The sequence below is a fragment of the Botryllus schlosseri genome, chromosome 1, assembly GCF_051294905.1.
Source record: "Botryllus schlosseri isolate E-star chromosome 1, Bs_hap1, whole genome shotgun sequence".
Classification (NCBI taxonomy): domain Eukaryota; kingdom Metazoa; phylum Chordata; class Ascidiacea; order Stolidobranchia; family Styelidae; genus Botryllus; species Botryllus schlosseri.
In genome coordinates, this window is record NC_137236.1 from 38,430,874 (window position 1) to 38,455,141 (window position 24,268).

Genomic DNA, 24,268 nt, shown 5'->3' on the forward strand with positions numbered 1-24,268 from the left:
ATGAATATACTATTCAATGCTGGTATATTGAAGTTCTGTGCCTCTAAGAAGCTCTTCAATATAAAACAGCTTTGAAGCAGAATCATCATGGCGGCTTACACGTAAGCTGTAGGAAATAGAGTTCAATCACCGAGAAAATGGCTGCAGTTGCGGGTAATAAAAAAACAGAATTTATCATTGAGCACTTGGGTAAATCTTCGAATATGGAAAATACTGTAAATCTTGCTTGCTTACGGCATCAAGACAGGAGGATCGGTGAATGGATATAATTTATATCGCTTCTAGTTCGCGATCAACTCATAAATCATATGCTTTTATTTCTGCAAATTGGATTTTTTCGGCGTGATTGAGCACTTTAACAGGGCTTTCAAACAGTTCATTGTTCGCCAACATCAAGTGATCAGTTGTTACTGGGAATAGCGGCTCCTTGTATTCGAGTACTGTAGAACGTTAACACCTTCCGTCTCACATAAATTGATATCGTTGGGTCTAACTATAGACGCGTCACGAATTCAGACGCGTAAAATCGCATTTTTGGGTGGTCCTGTTTTAGATCGATGCTTGGCATCGGCGAAGATGTGATATCACGGATTTAGATTTCACGCGTCTATATTTCGCGTGCAATTATAAGCCGATATCTGCTAGGTGGTATCAAACTGAATAGATTTGCGCCACAGTATCGTTCATTTCACAAGAGTTCGAGGGTGATTATGTGACAGAGGACTTGTCTTATTGCAAACGTGGTTATTTCACAACTGCATTCTCAGCAAATCTCTTAGCACCAGATGTTCAAACTGTGATGTGTATTAATATATGTACTTAAAATTGCGTTTATAAATATTTCTAACGTCTTTACCGGGGCTTCACAGAGGATCCCCATAAGCATGGGACAATCACGACTTTCAAGTATCGTTTGGACGTCTTTTCCTGTTCATTAGTGAATTGCAAGTTCACTGATGTCGGCAAGGTTTCGATATGATAACATTTGCTATGATTGATTGCAGGTCTAATATCTGATGGATGTCTTTTCCCTGTGTTGCTTCACTGATGCAGATGATTCAACCGCTCATTTAAACCTCGTTCTATAATTACACGGTGCAGATTTGTTTACGTTAGATCGAGGGTGATGTTTAGGCTACAGAGTCTATGAAACATGAACGGAAAGTCCCTATCTAAAGAGACATTACGCCACACAACAGGCTCTGTGTGCGTATGTATAGGCCACCATCACAGCTTTCGGAAAGAAAAGTCTTAAGTTTAAGTGCTGTTGTAATTTCTTGAAAAATATCCCCGTTCTAACATTCGAGCTAATTTTATATTTGGACCGGCATCGGCATCACTTCTAAATTTGTCTTTATTTGGACAGTCATCGACTCGGCTAATTCTGTTATTAGCCCTAACCACTGTCGCAACATCTCTCATTCAGGAAAATAACATGGTGATGCACAAGTCGAAAGGAAGTATGAACATATAAATTGTGAATTCATATACCTTGGACAGTCCATGTACAATGTACATAGGAAGTGTTAGTTGCTGACGACTAACACCAACGTGTGTAAGCCGAATATTTTCGGGTTTATTTCATCAATAATATACTATTCAACTGTATAATAATGTGAAATTCGTTTCAAAACGCAAGATTACTTACCATATTCAAAATGATACTATGCTTTCCCTGATTTGAACCACACCCCAGGTAGGCTGTATCGGATGATATAAGCGACGCTTCATTTAGAATATATGAGCTGTTCTGAGAAGAAACGCTATCGCCCTTATTCAAGGCATATTTCTGCCTTGACGACATCGTATCCAAAAATTCCATCTGCGTCTCCTGAAAAACCGGATTCGGGCATTTGCAATGACATGATGTCTTGCTGCAATCGAGAAAATGCTCTCATGTTCGGGTCCATGGTATGGCTTTTTGTTCTTCAAATACGGTCGGTTTGGGAGGGCGTGTATGTGTGGGAGGGTCAATTATTCACGCTTTCCCACTTACCGAGTATTAAAAGATTTTAAGTTATCATCGGAACCGAAATCATTGTTAATCCACCATCGAAACTCTTTCGTCATCCCTGTCAAGTAGCTCGACATGTTCTTTTACACGAATACAGGCAGATAATTTATTCTAAAATATAGGGATACATGATCAGCACTTAACAGTCGTAGGAAACGCTTTTCTATTATGACGATGCATAGCTCAGTTTGTGTTGATGCTCCTATACCGAGAGTTGTTACGTCATGTCCATGAACCGATTGGTCAAGGCGTAATCCTAAATTTTTGTTTTATCCAGAATCCGTCAAGGAAAGCACTAACATTTGGTCTGCATTTAATATCCGGAGTTGGGACCAACGTATTCAAGACATCCTCATAGTTATGTTCTAATAATGATGTTGCTTTTTCTAAGTTGTAATATTTGTAATTTGAAATTGTTTACTGCGGTACTGGTGAGAGTTTTTAAGTCTTAAGTTTCAAGTATTATGGACTTCGGTATCCACATATATAGTTTCGCATTGATAAAGAGATTAGGAATTCTTCCTCCCTCACCAGCTTGAGCCTTTTCAGAAGCGTGTTTTTCAAAATCGTTTGCATGGTTCAACAAATATTAAGACATCTTTCTGGTTACGTAACAGCATTCTAGAAATCGGAATATTTTGCGACACGATGTCAATTGGCCTACTTTATATTAAGCTTGACCTTTTTTTTACCGGGTGCGCGCTATATAAAAAAAACCTGTAGCTTCACACGAAATTCCCGAATGGATCTTCTGCCGACGTTTTCGACTCACGGCATGGAATGTCTTGTTACCCGGATAATCTCACAGACTTTTAATCACCATGTCGTTCGGATGGTACAATTTTATTGTCACTAATCCGGAAACATTAAAGTGTTCTGCTTCATGCCACGGAACGGAGTGTTCTAATCTTCACGGTCTAACGTCTTGTCGGATAAATACAGAAACGATAATTAGCATTTAGTTAAGGAAGATTAGCTAGAATCGGAATTTTAATATCTGGAAAATGCAGTGACGAAATCCACTTTGTCACAATTTTGACCTTTGGTGTTGAGTATTATAGATCAGAATTCACCTATATTACTGTGAGAAAAGAGATATGCTCTCGGCTTGTGACAAGATCGTTTTTGTTTGTGAGTTCCTAATCCACATTCTTACTAAGCTAAAGATGAGTGTACAACTGTACGATGCACATTGTACAATCATCCTGTCTATTTTCGTGATGTCAAACGATTCAACGTATGTTTGGTTCCATATAGTTTTTGTTGAGATCTCCATTCATCTGTCTCATTCGATCATCCGTTACCGATAAGTTAAAAACTCGCAGGCAAGTGATTTCGGATGTACAATGAAAACAATGAAAACATAAGAAAAACCAATTTTTGTTCCCTAGATCATTAATATTCCACCCACCGTGGTTCCGATCATTAGTTTTCTCATTAGATAGAAATGCTATTTGCTTTTGCGAAGATGATACCATCACGATTCCTTGTCTTAAGTTTACCGCAGTGTTTTTATTTGTCGATTCGATTGTTGTAAATGTGCGGTAATCTTGAAGGGCGGTAATCTCGTATCGTTCTTAAGGTAAGTGGCGTGACACATGACTTTTATTGTCTTTTATTGATGTGATTTCAAATGAGAAATAATCCACTATCAGTTTTGGGATGGACACTTGTCTCGTATTTACACGAAGCAAAGTCAGTCGCATCTTTTCCTAAGATGTGAAATCCGAATAATATTGTAAAGGTTCATGTCAAGCGTTGAATAAAACATGTATAGCAGGGCAATTGAGCATATATCGTCCTCCTTCTAAAGCAGTAGTTACAAACCTCTTTGTTGTCACAGACCCGTTTGAAATAATCAATTAACATAGTATTGATATTTATAATCATTATGCTACTCAGCTGTGACTGGACTGTCAAAAACTTTTAGTGTTGTTGTTGTTGGTGAAGAAGGAAATACAGATCGAACGAAAAACTATAAGTTGAATTCACCATTAACATAATACTAAAATAAAGAAACTAGAAAAAAGTAGGGGAATAAATTAATAAAGACAAGATAGGCTGACGAATGACAGCGGGGAAAAGGGCCAGAGCTTCTTAGCGGGGGTCGTCTCGCACTGTTAGGACTTGGTCACGCTTCTACAAGCGGTTTTTTCCGGCGATACAATTCGATTTTAAAAGTGACCAAAGGGACCATGCCAAAACGTTTCAACATAAGCAAATTTAAGTAGAGGGCAGTTATCGCCTCTGCTAAACTAACCCGCATGCTTTTTGCGTAATAGACGAGTACAACGTGATTTGACCGTTACCGACAAGCGTTGTGTTAGATGTAGTATTGAAGTGCGAGGTCAATGTAGGCGACAGCATAAATTTATTTTGATGCATACCTGTAACAGTTTATTCTCACGTGCTTAAGCTTGACAAATGTACATTTAAATAGAGAAATAAAAGTAATAATAATCGCTTTGTGGTTTCCCAAAATTCTTCAGGGAAACAAGGGACCCCAAATGCTTTTACACGGAGCCTCGGGGGGTCCATGGATCCCAGGTTAAGAACAACTGCTCTAATGACTTCATGAAACATTTTCGCAACACCTGGCGTGGTCAGTAACGAATTACTTCTACTTGTTCCCGGTCCAAAATTACGATTTCCCTATTTGCCCTTCTTACTCAGGGGTTATGTGCTTGAATAATATTTCCACTTCACCAGGCTAAACTAGGCCCATAATACTTACGATCTCACTACCTATGGAATCACGGCTTTGGCTTGCTTTTGAATATTAATTCACGAAGTTCCTTCTACTTCTACAAGACTACAAGCAATGACTATTTTGACCACCTCTGCCAAATAGCAAACCATAAACAGCAGAGCCAATATCCTTACTCACGCGTTTACGATTGTCAGGTCACGCCTTCGCTGCTAGAAAGATGACGTTATCAGATGAGGTTTTTTTTCGCATAATTTCCGCAGCTATCTCACGGGCTCCCCGTGATATCATCGGTATTTTTATACATTCCCACTGTTCTCAATTCACCCAACGCAAATTACCCGCGAATTTTCGCGCTACAAATGACCTCAATGTAGTCATTATTAGAAGAATATTTGCTTCTCTATTCCACCAGGGCTCGTAGATTGAAGACCAATCTACTAAATTGCTGTTCATTATCAAAATATCTACTTAGCTATAAGTTTCCATCATTTCACGATTGCATACCCTGATCTGAATGAGCTAAGCGGAGAGGCCCAAAATTTCCCAGTACTGTGTCAGTCCGTTTCAATATTGTGCAGGAACGACAGAGGTTTTGAAAATTACGTAAAGCACTACAAGTGCGGTATGCCAGCCTTAATACATAATTATAACCCTTACACCTCTTCATTACCAGTATAACTGTTGCTCATTGACCATAACCAGCTTGTAAAAGTTGATAATTTTTCGTTGAAGTTGTGATAGAGTTCTTACATTCATGATTGGAAATTTATTGGAAGCGAGAAGAGCCAAATAAGGATGTTCAGTTAATCTCACAATGACGAATATTTCTGGGATTTCAATGATTCGTGACGGAAACCTGATTACGATTTCTAAACTTGAATAAACAGTTGTAAACTATTATTCTTGTTTAAAATAAGTATTGGTATTGATATGCATAGTTTTTTACTGACTATAATCAAATTCGGACAGTCTTGAAGCCAAGTACATAATGTGCAAACTACAAAATAGCTATTTATTATACACTTCGTGTGAGTATGCAGGTATAGGATACAGGGATTTACTTCAAACAGATTACAGCATTTATATACGAGTCGCTTGTGACTAGAACGTCATAAAGTATGTATTAGGATGCCGGTAAATTGTATAATATTTTAATTGTGTCTCGTGACCCTCCTGCAGGAAATTCGAAACCGGAGTAAATTTCGCCTGCACCTGGTTCTCTTAATTTGCTCAGAAAAAGGACCCGCGACTGACTGATTGTGTGATGCAATTACGCCATTAGTTTAATGGAGACCTAATGAAACGATTCTGTCTATCACTCACGCTGCAATTACTGGATTAGGTCGCTTCGTTTAATCACAGACCAATGTGGCGCAACATGCCTTTCAATTACAGCGTCTGACATTGTCATGTCAATGTTTCTAACGGGATTGAAACCATTTCTAAAACTCTTTTTGTCACGAAATGAGGACTAATCACCATCAAACCCGAAACCTATTTACAACGTTTGGTCGCCTTGTAGAAGAATTGTGTTTCTGAGCGCTGTTTTCTGTCTTTGAAGAGGCGGATTTTGTTGTTTAACTGCGAAATTGTGTTTGGTAATGATATGTGTTGGAAACCGTCGGTGCATGATATCCGTGATCGGCAGAACTAAATTTTAAGCAAGGTAGAATCGCTTCTCTTTGGTATATGCATCAAACAGTGTGCCGTGCCAACTCGGTCATTATTATGCTCTCGTTATGCTCTCGTAACTTTTGCTATTAGCACCGGTCCCATAGCCTTGCAGTCCACATTACCGCGAAAGACCAGTATCGATGTATTGTGAGCGAATTCTCCCCGCCAAATTGTAAAAGAATGAATATTTTCCAGAGTTGGGACAAGACAGCTGAACACATCGGGAAAACTACTGCAGAAATGAGTCGCGAAAGACGAATTGCTCTAATTTACGGTGGAATATAGGAAAGAACACGACGTAGTTTCTTTATGTCCTTCATGTTTTTTGCGGCATATACACCGACCCATGGTATACATATAGACGCGATCTGTGCATATGCATACCATGAGTGCATGATGTGCATATGCCGCTGGATAAGGAAGGTGCAAATATAGCCTTGTACGGCTTTCGAAGTCTTGCACCACCCCTCCATGCTATCCCAATGCGCGAGCACCAAGCGAGGAAGTCATGGATACCAGTGTAACTGATCAGGTCTTTGGTCCGACCCGGCCAGAGATCGAGCCCACGACTTACCGATCAAGAAGCCGGATGCGTCACCATCACGCTATGTTGTTGGCCAGGACATCGTCGGTCAAAATATTGTTTTACTTCAAATATCCATATTTCCTGGATTTGAAATCATGATTTCAAAGGTTTCGTCAAAACCGGTATTATAGTTTTGCTTCACCGTACTCAATTTCTCAGTCAATATATTTGAAGATTGTGTGTAATTTGCACATCACGGAGATAACCGATTTCGCGCCGACCGGAAAAGCTATCCATTCATTCATTTTTTGCATAGTATATTCAATTTATTCATATTGAAAGTAACCCGAATATTCTCATTCGTGTGTCTTCCGGTCGACTTCTTTTTATCAAAATCAGCCAACCGAGTTTGCATTGACAGAAGAGTTTATGTATAATATAATATTGAGCTTAAGCGATCTGTTCGACTGGATAATTAAAATTATCTTGCCAAATCTCATGTTCATTCATTCTTTTGTTTCGCACAATGCAATGGGTTGCTGTATCGTGTCTGACCGAAATCGACTCCATTATACCTACCTAAGTGTTTGCGTTTTATGTAGGCTCCTTCTCACCACGTGATCCGTGTATGCGGTGACTTATAAAAGCCTAGAAGCAGGCGGTGCTACAAGTCGGTAAACACGGAATCAAAAATAAAGAATATCGGCCTGGTGTAAAATGACCAATGTAGTCGAAACACCATGAATATCAAGCAAACAATTCTTTCATTCGTGTTCCTTCTTAAGGTCGACTTTATGAAAATTTAAATCAGCCAACCTAGTTTTTACCGACGAAATGAATTTATGTATAATCTAATATTGAGCACAAGCGATCTTTACACGACTCCATGATTCGAATTTTCATGCCAACGACGTCATATTTAGTGATACCATTGTTGATATAAAATGTTCTTTTAACATTAGTGCTGGTCGCTGACGATTAACCCAGGCCATTGTCAACCGAAAGTATTCTGCATTATTTCAATATGACTATATTATTCGATTTTACATCGCAGAAAGAGCGGAAGGTGATTTTCATATTGATTCGGAAAACGCGTATCATAGCTATGATATTTCATTTTCGACGGCAACAGGAAAACCAGCTATATACACCGATAAACTGCTTCGAAGCACTTGACACCGCATAACCTGACCGCGTGATTCCGATGCTTGGAGATTCACTCGACTATATTCGCAGTTACTATAATAATTCCCCGATATAACTTTGCGGTAAATCCGGTCAATCTGCGGTCACATATCGCCGCACGTCAACCGCCTATCATGATTCATATTATTTATGTTACCATCGGGAAATTACTCTGTATATAGATACCGCGGACTAACTGCGCTATCTCAAGTGGTTAGATTCCACTTCCCGGTGTCTTGATATAGGAAGATAAATATACATTTTAGGGTATGATTGGACTCTCGTAGGATAAATTCAATCAAATTGCACGCATTCAGTAAAATTGCATTCCTTTAGACATCGAGGAATGCAGAAGCTATCGCAACTATGAATTCAATTCCAATGCCTTTCTAGTTCCAGGCAATCAACACGTGTTTTAAAGTGTGGAGATGTGTCACACCGCATATTGTACACTCGTGATGGTCCAGCCGGCTGTTAAATTCAAACTAATATGCCGTTAGGTAGTTTCCAAGAGTTGATGAGCTTTTGCTGCTCTAGGATTGCAAGGTATCGCCATCGATAAGTTGAATTCAAATTGATCAGAGTGGAACGAATTCATTGATTAGTTAGATTGCATCTCGCCTTAAAATACTTATGAAATGGATATATATATATATATATTATATATACGATAGAGAATGATCCATGAGGACCTGCGATTGGTCCTTCAGATAGAGCATCAAACAAATTGATAGTTTTCACGGAAAATGTTGCAGATTACAGATCGGCGCGAAGGCTCGAGGTTAAAATTATCGCAATGACCTGATAAACCGATTTCATGATTGAATTGGAATATTCCTATTCTGATATTTATCAGTCCGTGATTACAATAATATAATTTGATGTGTCTCCTCTGCTTCATTAGGGACTCTTTTTAGATAGAATGCCTCTGATATTTTTGCTGAAGTGTGTCGTTAGTTCATCAAAGCAAGTTCTAACCCAGAACTGGGGACACGTCACGTAGACCACGACTGGACTATGATTGAGGGTCAACTTTAGTATGATAGCTGCTATTAGAGCACAAGAAGCCGTTAGCGGGACTCTGGATATTATCGTACAAAGTTCATTTGTTGAAGCAATCAAACCAATATCGAAATTGCGAAATCTCATTCACCGAGATTATAAGTATGTTTGTTGAAGCAATCCCTATAATTTGAATAACCGACATTTGACAGGCTTGATGTGGCCGGCGTGTAGTGACAATGACTTTGATAACCTTTACTCCCAAACGCAACGGCTCTTCGAGTATTTATAGCTTATCGCGATGCCGTTTCAACCTTATACAAATATTTGAATTCTGAATTTAACTCTACAATTACGCTCATTTACAAAGGTTTAAGGTTGGACGCTCTCTTTCCTCGCAGCTTCACGCGTGGCGCTTCAACTAATCTGTAGCCATCCATTCAAACGTTTGTAACTAATTCAATATGCGGACATGACATGCAACTTGGTCTCAGAGGTTTTAAAATGAACTTCCATTGTTTCAAAACTCATTTAGAATTTGCATTCCACTCCCATCACGGTGTCTAATCTTCAGAACAACGATTAGGTGCCATACCAACTTTATATAACAGATGTTGTTTAATAATGATAGTAGGATGACAGATAATAGTAGTGACGCTTATCTCTCCTAAAGGACTGGTGTACCACGGTCTGTATTGCCTTTGTAATTAGTAACAATGCGAAGCAGCAAGTGCGTGTGCATTCTTCATGTTAATATTATTATTGTCAAGTGTAGTAAAATCGTGATACTGGTGCCTATTAGTGCGGAGCATGGACCGTAACCGGATTGGATATCCGCCCGGATTTTTTCAATGTTGGCCGGAGCTGCATCAGTACTTTTTTAATACGGTCTTTATTGATGAGCATGACTTTTGAAACTAAATAACTACCTAGCAACCTACCAACCAACCAACCAACCAACCACACGCAAATAACCGCCAAACCAGTGCGAAAATAAACGAGCGATATTTATAAATTCACGGAGCCCCCGTACCGTGTAGGGCGGACCATGAACCAGAGACGGAATGGATATCCGGCCGGCCTTCATCATTTCTTGTCGGAGCCGGACCAGATAATTGACAAAGAGGATCGGAGTCGGATCAGAGAATTTGTCGATCCGCTCGGCACTAGACCTATCACATCATATTGCTTTTGTGCGCCATGTCTGTAGGAGTTATGATGGGGAATACAAATCAAAAAATGTATATACAAATTTTAGTCTTAATAATATGTTCTTTCACAATAAATATACGTAACTAGATTGTACGACATATTAATCCCAACGATAGACGCGTACATATATATATACTCTACATTTTTTTGCTTATACCCATTAACTTGCGATTTCTGAAAGGAGAGGAAAGTAAAGGACTGAAATTTGAGGGTCAGTGGTACAAGTCGGCGCTCTGACGTCAATTTCTGCGACGAATAGGGTTATTAATAACGTTCGCATAACCGCGCGGCTACCGTTTTGCACTGGCCGTGTATTTGAACACGATATGAAGTCCCGGATCAAACGACGAATATGGATAATTACGGTGGCGAATTCATCACACATCTTCGTAATTGCAACACAAAATAAAATGAGTGTGGGAACATCGTGTTCCCTCAGCTGACCTTCCCGTGCTTTCGTGGAACGAACGCTTTCTCACAATTAAACAAACTTGATCCTCGCATGAACGGAGTGCTTGGCTAATTAAAATCGATTTATTGGAACACATTTATTCACAATTAACACGAAATGGCAAACGTGGGACATCGGACCATTTAGCACGGTCGACGGAGCTCCATGCGGCATACAAGCCAAATATAATTGACTACAAGGCGGTGTCTTCAAGCTCTCATTTCGAGTGCTTACAGTAGATCTGCACATCCCAGAAATATGTTCAGTAACGAGATAAGGTCCCTACACGCTTAACGGAAAGAATGTGTATTCACATCCAAAGGGCCGAAAGGGTGATAGACGACAACAGAACCTCAGAAGTATATAGCGGTCAAAAATCCCACGTGCCTATGTGGACACTTTTCTAATTCCTACGTGCGAGCATAATTGGATTAAAATGTTGCACTCGATGTATACCACGGTATAAGTCGGAGGTTGGGTCTGGTTTCGAGCAACATGGGTATATATTAACACCTGTATATCCGGGGTGGTACACGGGGGGATATGCATGCACACTCTTACCGTACTCAAATGTTTCAGTTTTCCCTTCAAGTTTTTAGGGCAAAAATTCCTACATCTTTACGTTCTCAATTCTGTTAAACGGAAAGTAATTTTGGAACAAGTTTGCATCACTTATATACGTACGTAGTTATAACAACAGAGTCAGATATCCCAACATCCCCGTAAAACAATATATTGTCAGAAGAGCTTCTTGGAGGTACAGAACTTCAATATACAATTAAATAGTATATTCATATTGAAATGAACCAGAATATTTTCGGCTGACACTCGTCAGGGGTAATACTAGTTGCTGACGATTACCCCTGACGAGTGTCAGCCGAAAATATTCGGGTTCATTTCAATATGAATATACTATTTAATTGAATATATTGTCAGCAATCATTATGGATTAATCGCGAAGATCCATCATCAATTTCGAGAGCAAGCACTTCCCAATAATTTTTTAAAGTATGCGACTCCCCGGCCACATCTACTTTTCAAAATTACGTACTTGGGTACTGCTTAGACCTGTAAATATCTACTTCAAGACTAAATGTAGTTTTGTCATATGTCGAAAATACCTACTTCAGTTGAAATTGAGTAGTAAATTTTCGGCAATACATCTATCACTACTTCGACCACCCATGATATCCCATTACTACTTCCAATTTCTTGTTTTTGTTCACAGGATACCGAGAGATATCAACAAATACTTTCCGTTCGTAATAATACGCAACCCACAAGTGACACGAAGACTGTGAACAGCGGATAATCAAGTTACGCACAAAGTTGACTTTATGATTAAGGCGACAAGCTTTCGCAAATTCTCGGCAGCAGGCGTCAATTGCATTCCGGCTTATCTGACACTTGAACAAATATGCGGCGTATTATAATAACTCTTTGATAATGGCCACGTATGACGCTCAACATACTTTCCACAAGTGTTTGAAATTGGGAGATGATTCTGAATTTTCCTGTTTTTAAAATATTGTAAATCCGTATTGACGTCACTGAATTGTTTCGTCGTGATGAATTCGGGCTACAATTTCCGATATCCCGAATCTCGAACACTTCCGGATAATACAAAATGTGAGGAATCTAGAAATTAAAAATGTTATCATCAATTCCGTTGCGGTCATTGCCCCGCAAAATTCGATGAATTCTACTCATCTCATCATTGCTGGAGTATTTGGTTGTAATAAGCTTCGATGCGAACAGATAACACATGCTCGTCCTCGCCACCCGGTAGACAGCAGGAATTATAAGACAACGCATCGCTTTATCAAGTAGGCCGGACCACGACTGTGGTACGGCGTTTAGCCTGCAACGCGACAGCTGCCGATCAAGTCAAATACAAACAGATCGTACTGGATAAATGCTAGTCTGTTCTTCAGATTACCAGACCGCGATCTGCTTTATCCATATCCTATACGGACATAATGCCATTTCATTTGTAACGCTTTTTGTGTTACTTTGTGTTCGGTGTGCGTGCCTCTCATATTTAAATTTTATATGCCAAGGTGGGTGTTTAATTGGAATACTACTTCAAGTTTTTCAGACACATTCCTATATTTTCATTTTGTCGTCATCTTCTAGTACTTCGAAATGATGAAATTGTTCATAAACTGAACTGATATTAAAACATGATGACCAGATCGATTTTCGGGTGTGCATTCTTCCCTGCTTTTTCCAACGGTATTATGAATTCGCGTGGAAATCATTCCAGACTTGCATTTCAAGCTCAAATACGTTACGGGTTGAACTGCTATATTTGTGATTAGTATTTTATCAGACAGACCAAGGCAATGGCATGGACGCACGGTATGCAAATATATTCCGGTAATCGACAATGGGAATGTTCTGGTGACGCTCGAAAGATACCCACGACGCCCGCGCTGTTTAAGGTACAAATAAATCACAGTAAGGCATATCATATTAATCATGATGTATCGAGGTAATGCTTCCTTTGCGGTCGCTTGAACATAATTGATATAACGACACGCCTATGGAGAGGTGTCGTATATAAGTCCGAGTGTGCGAGGACATGCTGTTTTCTATGGGTAGACATTGATAATGTGGTATAATTTGTCCCAATTGTCACGGTTTATAAAAACTGGACCAATTGGATTTGATATAATTGATAATATTACAGTAACTTGTATGGTGACGCAGTATCCAAGCTTTCATTCGGAAATAGACGATCGTTATCTCGTTAATCACGCCGGCCGTTAATCCTTCTTCGTCCCGGGAATTATTTCTTTCTGATAACCATCACCCGCACCTTACTCGTCCCATCACTTACGTCATAAATCTCACTCTCGGGTCAACGGCAGGAAATGATCCCTCTCGCTCGTCGGTGGGCAATTCGATTCAAGATTTAGAACAGGTACTTCATATCCAATAATCTGGAGCACAAGACGTCACGGTACACAAACCATTTCCTCCGGTTCAAATGGGAAGGAAAAAAGTGCGTCTTCTCACGTTTTAAAGTTTGTCTAAATCTTACTACATACGGATTATATTAGAGTTAGATTTAAAAACTATAGAGTTAACTTTTGTACCACGCGAATGGACACGATAGCTACTTGTTTGTTTGTGGTATTCATGGTGTTTGTCGACTACTATGTTCATTTGAACCTGGCTATTTTTTTCATTTCTATTCCGCAGCTGCCGACTTGTTGCACGGCCCACTTCTAGACTTTCATGGGACACAGCTTACACGGATGAGATGGCGAGGAGAAGCCCAGATAAATCTCCAACACTTAGGTACGAATTCTGGAATCGACCTCGGCCGGGCTCGAATTCGCAACCCATTGGTGTTGCAGTTATGGATTTCTGTGGCATGTTTAGAGGCCAATCAGAGGAGCGGTTGGAAACCACTGATTTAACCACCAACGACTTCCCGTAAGAGCGGTAACATTGTCTTAAACAAAACACACAAAGTATAGTGCAATTGGAGAATAGGTCCTTTTCAACTCTGAAATTATGCTTAATCGCCTCGGCAATGTTAACTTACAGCATCACTTTTACTGTTCTGTTCGGCAAGGTTGATACACGCGCGTGTATCGCGTTTCATGGTCTAGTCGCGACAGGGCGATTACGTCATTTACCGGCAAAATGGGCGAAAATCTGCGAATTGGCGAGCACCGGAACGCAAAGTCGCCGGCAGTTAAACAACGATTATTTGGACAGCAGGTGTACGAAACAACGGTTGCGTATATGAAACCCAGTGACGTTTTATGTCGTATGGCGTCGATGTCTGTGATAGCGGTATTTTTGAAGTTTTTTTCGTAAGTTTCAAAACCGTAACGTAACTGTGAAGGTATTAGGTTGTCATGGGCGGGGATATCTCGAAAACCTTTTACTGAAACTCGATTAGACCGCTGTTAGCACTTTGACCTTCACGATAGATGTCCTTTTCGGATTGTCAATTGCTACTTTCAAACCACGATTTCAGAATTAACCATTGCTCGTTGTGGTTGCATCGTAACTGTCTGCGTTAAACGGGCTCGATGCCGATCTACATGAGATTGACGGGATAAAACTAAGAAGCTACTAGGATCCTTACACACATAGAGTCATGATGTTAATTGATCCATATGTGGGGCTCATGGTCAGTATCAGACATGGGGCGACGATTTCAACATTTCAAGTAATCGTAATCGATTATCATTGAATGAATCCGAAGTTGTCGTAATCGCAATCGATTATTTTGCTTATATAAATGGATTAATTTGTAAAATAAGCGAATGAAAACTAAAAAAACTCCAACAATTTGTTATATCATGATGTAGCTGTGCCTCAGATGTTCCACCACTTCATCATTATGCGTTCAAGGAATCAATATAAATGAAATCGTCAATAATCGTGATTACGTGTCATTGAATCGGCATCGTGATCGACTTCTGTGAGATTTGGCCATTATCGTCCTCATCCTCGCGGGGTTCTGAAATAACCATGATGGCAATCATATTATCCAATGTAGTAGCGTACTTTTGGTAATTGCGCAATACGAACATGGTTAATAAAGAGCATCGCAATATTGCATTCAATCAAATTAAAACAAAAATTATTGTATACCCAATATATCTTTGACGTATTTAGAATATCGTGGCGATCGAACCACCCTGATTTACTTCATCGCAAGTGAATACGTCTACAATTACACACGCCATCACTGATTTACTCGATTGCATATCGCAGATCATGGTGAATCGTCCAAATCATATGATGCGAGCGTAATCTTATAATAATATTCATAGGAAGTCACAAGTATCTGAATATTACGCCTAAAATATAAAAATAATTAGGAACGATTGAACCAAATATACCCTGATATGAAGATACTTAATACAAATTCTTTTTTTCGTGCCACGTTTTGACCTAATAGCATATTCAGATACGTTGAATCTTCGAGTGAATATTACGGGTCATTATTTGAGTAGAATATCACGATTATGATACAGCTCCTTTGAACCACGGGGTTAGAACTGCAAAAATATTTAAATTTGAATGATATACCGTATAATTTGAATACAGTCCACAATAGCATTTATAATTACGATTCACAAATACTTGAAACTAGCTAATATCGATTACTTAAACGCATTCCTAGTATAGCGGGTATGAATTCTTTGTAGTCAACGGATGAATAGAGCCACAGTATCTCGATTCCAATCCGCACGATTGTAACCGCAGTGGCCGATCAAACTCAATCTTATCACCGGCGGAATGCGAACATATTGTTCACGGAACAAAAGGGAAGACCGCCGAGTCTGAATACTGAATAGTCGATGGTATAATTCGCACATTACGATGTCAATCGCCATTTTGCGGTAGATAGATTAATCGCTATGAGTCCTTTCACTCCGTTTATGACAGCTTATTGTGGTTAATTCTGCGCGTAAATTATAATACCGGGAATATTGCATTTTATCTTCAGCGATACAAATGCCGACACGTCTTTGTTTGTCGTTACTAGCAGCATTGAAATACAGCGGTTCGACTTGCAATCGACCCAGTAATGTTTATTGTGTCATTCTTGAAAAGTTCCGACATTGTTCAATGCCTCCTTGCGGTGGCGAGATAGCGCAGTGGTATAATCTACATCTGCAAGACTAATGGGTTGCAGGTTCGTGTCCGACCTAGGTCTACTCCAGAATTTGTACATAAGTTTCGGAGATTTATCCAGGCCCCTCATCTCATCCGTGTAAGCGGTGTCTTATAAGATCCTAGAAGTGGGCTGTGCTACAATTCGGTAGCTACGGATTAAAATTAAACAAAATTGGCCTGGTGTAAATGACCATATTAGTCAGCAAGGCAAATGTTCCCCAAATTTGAATCATGGCGTATTTCTGTTAGATTTTAATTATTGTCAGTCCTATATTTGTGCTGAAAAGCGATACATAAACGGATCTGTGCTGCGCTGTCCTATCTTATTCATTGACATTTAGTAATCGAATCTAGACTTCGTAAGTAGCACACAGACTACAGAATTATCAGCTATATTTAGATGGACATGTGGTTTCCAATCCAACAGAGTAGCCTAACCACTTGTACATGTCTTCAAAATTGTAACACCGACAAAAAGTTATTTCCAGTTCTTTCCTATAAATAATTTGAGATCAACTACTCGAAATAACACGAAAACGGAACAGATGAAACTCAGAGACACGTAAAAGAACATATACTTACAAGCAAATGCAAGTATCCATTCTATGTTTAATTCTCACACTTTGTGACAATGAAAATGTCATGCCCCGCACCCTATAATATAGATTTGAATCATGTAGTTCGCTACTATTCGTTAAATCCTCTTAACACGGAATAGAAATCAATTCCACAAGCATTACCCTGACACAGTGCTTTCTAATTTGTTGAAATGCACAGGGAAGTGTCTATCGTTTGACATTCATTCTCTTCACACGATTAACGCGTGCTGAACGTAGCATGAATGTGAAACTGTGAGAGCGAGCAACCTAGCATTATCAAACTATACTCCCATCCTAACCAAACAAGACAAGAATACACTCTTCCAATCACAGCCGATGTTGTGTCTTGTATCAAGGTCATGTGAACTGGAACTCGGCGTAAATCTAGTGACGCGAAGTAAGCCATGCGGCCGTCTATTACCCGGCGTTTAATTGTGAAGGTCTGGAAGGTGCAATTTGGAATGTGTGCGTTATTCAACGAAAATTACCTGCGTTAAGATTCTAATTGCCTGGGAAATGGTGAAAGGGAGCTATTGAATCCGTGAGTGTTTACGCTGACAATTGGTAGGTGCATGCTATAATAATGCGCTCCGTCCGTACAGTTCGCGGAAATGTGCATTCACCGATCCTTTATCGCTGCGCCACAATGACAGGGCATAGCTTATATTAGCCATATAATGAAGTCTTTTCAAAGTTTGTACACAGATTATAAACAAAAGATGGATTGATGATATCACAGTGCAAAGTTATATCTTATATATAATTTATATGCCTTGTTTTACTTGTCCGAAAGTGTTGTCAGTTCGGGGAGCAATGCATTGAGCATTCAGCTCGCAACAGCATTAAAATAGACACTTCAACTTGCAACCCTCGAGTGTGTGACTTCACAACCCCAAAACCAACCGCTATTTCAACCATAACGCCGAACTTGTATCCCTTACCCAATGCCTGATGCTAACAAGAGACGCACCAGTATCAGTAACAGTTTAAGAAAATAATTTTATCATTTTCAAACTCCGCAAAACTGCGATACCACGAAAAGATAGGAGGGTTTCGAAACTGTTTGGAGTGATCTGTTAAAGCAGGGGTGGGCAAGATCCGGCCCGCCGACAGTTTTCCGTCTTCCATGATAATGTGGCTCGCAGCCCCAGTCTTCCGAGATTCCCCACTACTTGCTTACATTCATCAAATATTAGTGACTGTATGTTATTATACACATGTATGCGCAGCGAGCGAGGGCAGAGCTTACGCGTAAGTTCGTCGAAGCGAGAAGACTTTCATTATCGGCATTTACGATGTACTCAACCCTAATCGTCGCATTTGTGGTAATCATGGTGCCTGTCGACTACAATGGTCATTTACACCACGCCGATATTTCTTATTTTTGATTCCGTAACCGCAGATCTGTAGCACGGCACACTTCAAGCCTTTTGTAAGACACCGCTTAAGCCAGGGGTCGCCAACTCAAAACGGGTCGCGGGCCACTTTCAAATTCCGAGGCCGCGGGCGGCATGAATTCATTATCGAAAGAAAATAGGCCACACAGTTGAACAAGCACGCTATCTCGTCAAGTACTAAACCCTAATGAATTGATATTTGGTAAATTTGGGGTACCGATCTTATCGAACGCATTAAAATCTTCATCGAGGATGGCACAGTGTGTTGATTGATCAGTAGGGCGGTTTTTTTTTGACATGTCAAAATTTGTCAGAATTTTGTCAAAATTGTAGCGTTAGGTCAAAATTTGTCAAAATTTTTCATGAAGTCAAAATTTTTCTGACGTCTGCATTTCGTTCGTATCGGTGAACTTATCATTTGATATTTTACAGCTTGTAGCCTATTTTATAGGCTTACCGTTGTAAACGGCTAATTGTCTGCTCATTGTGAATCATAAACGGTCATAAAACAAATAGGTAAACATGGTGTTATGGTCAACGGACCGCAATATCCTAACTGAAGAAAGACTTCTTGCGCATTGCATCATTGTTATATTAAGAAGCGCTTGATGAAAAATTGTGATGTAGACAACATTGTCAGAATGAAGCAACACGGTGTGTCACCAGTAGCGAACGCACAACTGGAGTGTTGTCATTGTCAACCAACAACTGCTGCTGTTGAACGTCCTTGGCAAGCTTCTTAGTAAGGATATGCACTTTCTATCCAAGAATGTAGGAAAGTATCTCTCGTTGTACTACGAAATGTTTTAATTGTTTCTATCAATACATATTGTAACCACTGGAATTCTTCATAGGGTCAGATTTCGTTAAAATATTGTTTTTTTCGTGTAAAAGGTTGCCTGTTTCTAAGCCAAAAGCGTTTTTTCATGCAAAACTACTTCGTTAGGACAGTCAGTTCCAACCAGAAATGAAGATAAGTGTTACAATTTTAACATTATGTGGGAAAACACGTAATTTGCATACGTTAAGTCAAAATTTGGTCAAAATTCAGTTTGTTTAGGTCAAAAAAAGTCAAAATTTTGATTTTTTAGGTCAGAATTTTCCTTTTTTTAGGTAAAAAAAAAACGCCCTATTGATCAGAGACAAGCTGACATGGCGGCGCCTGTATGACAATGCTGTTCTCAAATCCACATTGTCTTCGTCATTATTGGCGAGAAATGGCTTTAAAGTTACATTGCCGTCGTTGAAATACATTCATTAAATGCGATTTATTCCTTGTATATGTGGATAAATGGGCGAATAATGTATCAATTCAGCAATCCGGCCCGTCAAGTACTTAATTATCCTATATCCGGCCCGCCGACTGGAGAAGTTGCCCGCCCCTGTGTTAAAGCATACACGAAATTGGCCCAGGCATGCCTCAAAGTCGCATTTCAGCATGGTACACGCTCATATGTCCGCGCATAGCACTTGGAGATGTGCAATTTATACGCTTCGACATTACCATTAATTTTGTCTTTGTTCCAAAATAACTGCTCTTGATAGAAATAACTGTCGGCCAACGCACCGATAAAGATTCGTCTCTCTCTCCCTCGATCTCCAATGACAATAAATAGAGTGCGAGTTCAAACCTACCGCGAGAATCAAACAAAAAAGGTTACAATGCATTGTTGACAAATTCACTTCAGTTACAACAGAGCAATCTGTCAACTTTCGATTACGGAATTTCAAGTTAGGCGACTCGTATTACCTTGCTTCAAACATTAGCGTCGGTGTCAAGTAGCTTGTTCAGATTCCAGCGGTACGCGAATGGTTTGGAGAAAAGAGAGGTTCGAAACCCGACAATTAACGTCTGGGGATTTCCTCTTTGCAACGCCGCTTCTTTGGAAACGAAACTGTACTCCGCGTTTTAAATGGCGAACTGATGTCGCTTTCCATATGGGTTGCACTAAAGATAAGCTCATCACGAGTACTTAAATCCAGACGCATATTCATGAAATAATTCACCCGATGCGCAAGAGACAAAAGTAAAAAGTTTAATCGGGTTTCGGTTTTAAAGGGAGTGCACTAAATACTAATCTGCGTTCGAGATTGTATACGGGACAACGATCTGACATTTCGACTACGTCTATCGCAGGGGTTCCGAAACTTTTTAATGGCGGACCCCTTCAAGTTTTCTATGCGGTCATGTGTACCCCCATAATATTACAGAAGCTGGTGACTTTGAGACCAAATATGGATTTTGACTATTGGTTATTTGATGTCTAGAAACTTACCGGTTGGCTATAAAGGTCATCATATTTACCTCAATTCAATTTAGGCTATTCCATGTGTAAATTAACAACTACTAACTGTACATTCCTAAAGCATAATCTGGTTTTGTCATTTCCTGATGTATTTAAACATTGTCCTTTCACGTAAACCGTAGAACTACTTCTTGGGCGCCTACGGGAGCCGTGCAATATATTCTAAGAACCCATAGTATATAGAAATTCCCGATGGCTTGTCACTTTGTGTTATATCTTGATAATTTCCATCTCTTGTGTAATATGCATGCTATTTCTACAGGATCAAGTTTGATGTGTATTAGTTTGTTTGATTAAAAGGCTACTATAGGTCGCTTAGATTCCTCCATATACTTTTAGTGTATTTCAATCAGGTAGAGTAGAGATTTGAAAATATGAAATGCTGGATAAAAACTGAAATGAACTGAACAGATGTGTGAAGAACAACGAAGCATTGTCACGTTGGTTCGCACCGTAGGCATTATCAGCGTAAAAATGCATTAAAGTATTTCAAACTTCGTCATTTAATTCGAATGATGCCCGAAGAAGTCCTATTTCTTTGTAAATGTCCTGAAATACGACGGATAACTTTTTGTTGTTAGCGTTGGAACGGATGCGAGATCGGAAAACCGAATTCAAATCTCAGGAGAAAGTTCGATTCATTACAAATCGACTAAGACTTCGCTATTTGAGCCGATGTCGAATTCTGACCGACGTGTCAGTAAATTCCCCGTAATCGCTCCGTGGACCAATTGTCGCCGTGGAATCAAAGCTGGTTTGGTCTATTTAAAAAGAAATTGAAGACCATATGTCGAATTCTGACAAATCAATTTTTTGTAAACTTGGTCATGGTTATTGTCCCATGGTTTGAAAATGTGGTCGAAAGAAATGAAATCTTGTCAAAAACATCATTTTCTCAAAACGTATACAATGCAGAAGCGCGTCTGATTCCACCGCGACGATGTACGACGCATTAGAGATGGTAGCATGCACAATTTCCGTGTATGACACGTAATCATATCATTTCAAGTTTGGGTTAGGGTTGGGTACACCCAATCACTTCTCGTAATGCAACTCTAATGCATAAAACTCGGCTCTCGATTAGAATTCGGCGTTACTGCATGAATCATAGCTGCTTGTTCTTATCAAGCGTAATTACTTCCCGTGCGGTTAAGGCGTGCACGGCAAGTTTCTTTAGACGCACCGCAAGCAATCTGTTCTAAAAACAAACGCGTATCTCTTCGTCTGCAGCGTGTATGGGTTGAAGATAAGATGCAAGTAGCGCAATTCTCATTTCCTCTTCTTCTTTTCGCACAAATCAAACCATTATTTGCAATACCGTGTTGTCGTCTATACAAAGAATATTCTCGTTACATCCTACAAGCATCAGAGCTGGAGTTCCCATCCATGGCAATTGTAATAATTATGTTTTGTCAGTCAGCGATAACTGCAACCTTTCACACCGAGTTTATTTGTTACGGACATGCCGCTGTCCATTTTCTCCTTGAAACTTGAGTAGTACGCCGCATTCGTTTCGTTAATTTGAATGGATTGTGTTTCAAATTCTATTTTTAGACAATTCAACAAGCATGCACTTGAAAACGACATTTTTCGCTCGCCTTAATTTGAATTTAGTCGCCACTGGCCGTTGCCCGGATTCTTGACCATAGAAGTAAAGAAATGGGCAAAGTGAGAATCGGGTTGTATACACGAAGAAAATTCGTCAACTACTGCACAAATATTCACACATGTAGTTGTTGTCTAGCCAGTTGGACATGCATCAATATCATTACGGCTCTACGGGCAATAAAGCTATTGCAAAATCCTACAAATACAAAAAAAAAATCAGGATAAACAAACAATCGCCAGTGATTAAGTCAGTGGTTGCCAAGTGGGCTTCCAGCGTCCCCTGAGGGTGTTAGCGACGTCGACAGGGGTGCTAGATACAAACAGGTCGGTTGATGGGCGCTGAGAGCAGAAGGGAGCGTTGTGCACTATAAAATTCAGTGTGCTAAATCCATGATTATTATCTATATTTGTACACTAAGAACGATGGTCACGTCGTTCGCTGTTTTACAAGGCTCATTCAGTCTGAAATCGTAGCCAACGCTTTCCATAGATGTTCATTGAGTCTTATAACTAGGGCGATCTTTTTTTGTCATGTCGAAAAAAGTCATAATTAGGTCAAAATTGAAGCGTTAGGTCAAAAAATGTCAAAATTGTTTACAAAGTCAAAACCTTTTTGTAACCTGCATTTCGTTCCTATCGTAGATTTTGCACTGTTGATGAACTTATCAGTTGGCATTTTACAGCTTGTAGCCTACTTTATAGGCCTTTGTAGGCGGCTCATTGCCTGTTCGTTGTGAATCATGAACGGTCAAATGAAACAAAGAGGTTGACATGGTGCTATGCTCAACGTACCGCATTATCCCAACTGAAGCAAAACTGTGTCCCGGGCATTCCATGGTTCTTATATCATGATGCGCATGATGAAAAATTGTGATGTAGACACCATTGCTAGAATGAAGCAACACCGGCAGTGTACGCACAACTTCAGTGTCGTCAGCCAACAACTGCTGCTGTTGAACGTTCTTTCTCCATTCCTGGCAAGCTACTCAATACAGAGGGATATCTTCTATCCGAGAATGTAGGAAAGCATCTTTCGTTGTACTATAATTTTTTTTAATTATTTCTATTATAATGCGTGATGTAACGACTGGAATAGGGCCGGATCTCATTAAAATAAAGCTTTTTCAAGTGAAAATTTGTCAGTTTTTGATGCAAATTGTTTTTTCAGGACATTCTACTTCGTAAGGACAGACACTTCCAACCAGAGAGGATGACAAGTAGTACAATTCTAACATTATGACTTTGAAGTAAAAAAAATGTCAAAATTTTGATTTTTTAGGTCAAAATCTTTCATTTTTCAGGTCGAAAAATATCGCTCTACTTTTAACCAATCAATCATAACGAATAGAATTCCTAACCACCGGGGCTTGTTGCACACACATTTATAAACGCCTGTACAGCGAGTATGAAGACTCTTTACAGAATGAAGTACAATGACATTTGAAGGGAAATTGACGTTCACGAATTCATAGTTATGGTGCCTGTCCTGAGATTTCTACGCAGTGTCTTTGAAGTAACGTGCGGTACTATGCTCCCGACGAATTGTATTAACCTAATGAGGTCACCATCCCGCCCACAACCCCGTCCTTACGAAATGCTAATTATACTTTCAATATTTCGTATTAAGAGTGATGCATGCTAGTTAGATTTTACAGCTATTTAAAGGTCGTTCGTTCTAGTTCTAGTTGAAGGTTTTAAAAAGTGAGTAGCTTCTAGTTCTAGTGACGCGTTTTGAAGTCCGGTGATGACCGACGGCTTTTACAAGAGTGGAATCTGTGATAGATAGCGATCCGGCGTCTTCATGATCTGGATATGCTACCACCAGTTCCGAGTAATGATTGATGAATGAGAGCCATTTCGTTCGAGTGTAATGACCGATATTGCCGGAAGAGAGATGGCGTAGCAGCCATTGCGATAGCCACGCGACGCGCC

General features: G+C 39.7%; 2 protein-coding genes across 3 annotated transcripts in view; both read right to left on the reverse strand.

Annotated features, from left to right (window-relative positions):
* The window catches only part of LOC145436733 (uncharacterized), a 246,599-nt gene that overhangs the window by 154,286 nt on the left and 68,045 nt on the right, over positions 1-24,268 (reverse strand). The gene's annotated exons all lie outside the window — the stretch shown is intronic.
* LOC145436675 (uncharacterized) overlaps positions 1-24,268 on the reverse strand; it is a 339,318-nt gene that overhangs the window by 107,048 nt on the left and 208,002 nt on the right. Inside the window, exon 1 of one of the 2 annotated variants that reach the window (XM_080314006.1) lies at positions 11,463-11,472. The exons of the other annotated variant lie outside the window; for it this stretch is intronic. The gene's annotated coding sequence lies outside the window, so the exon portion shown is untranslated. Of the gene's footprint in view, positions 1-11,462; positions 11,473-24,268 lie in introns of those variants that run through there. 2 annotated transcript variants of the gene reach the window in all.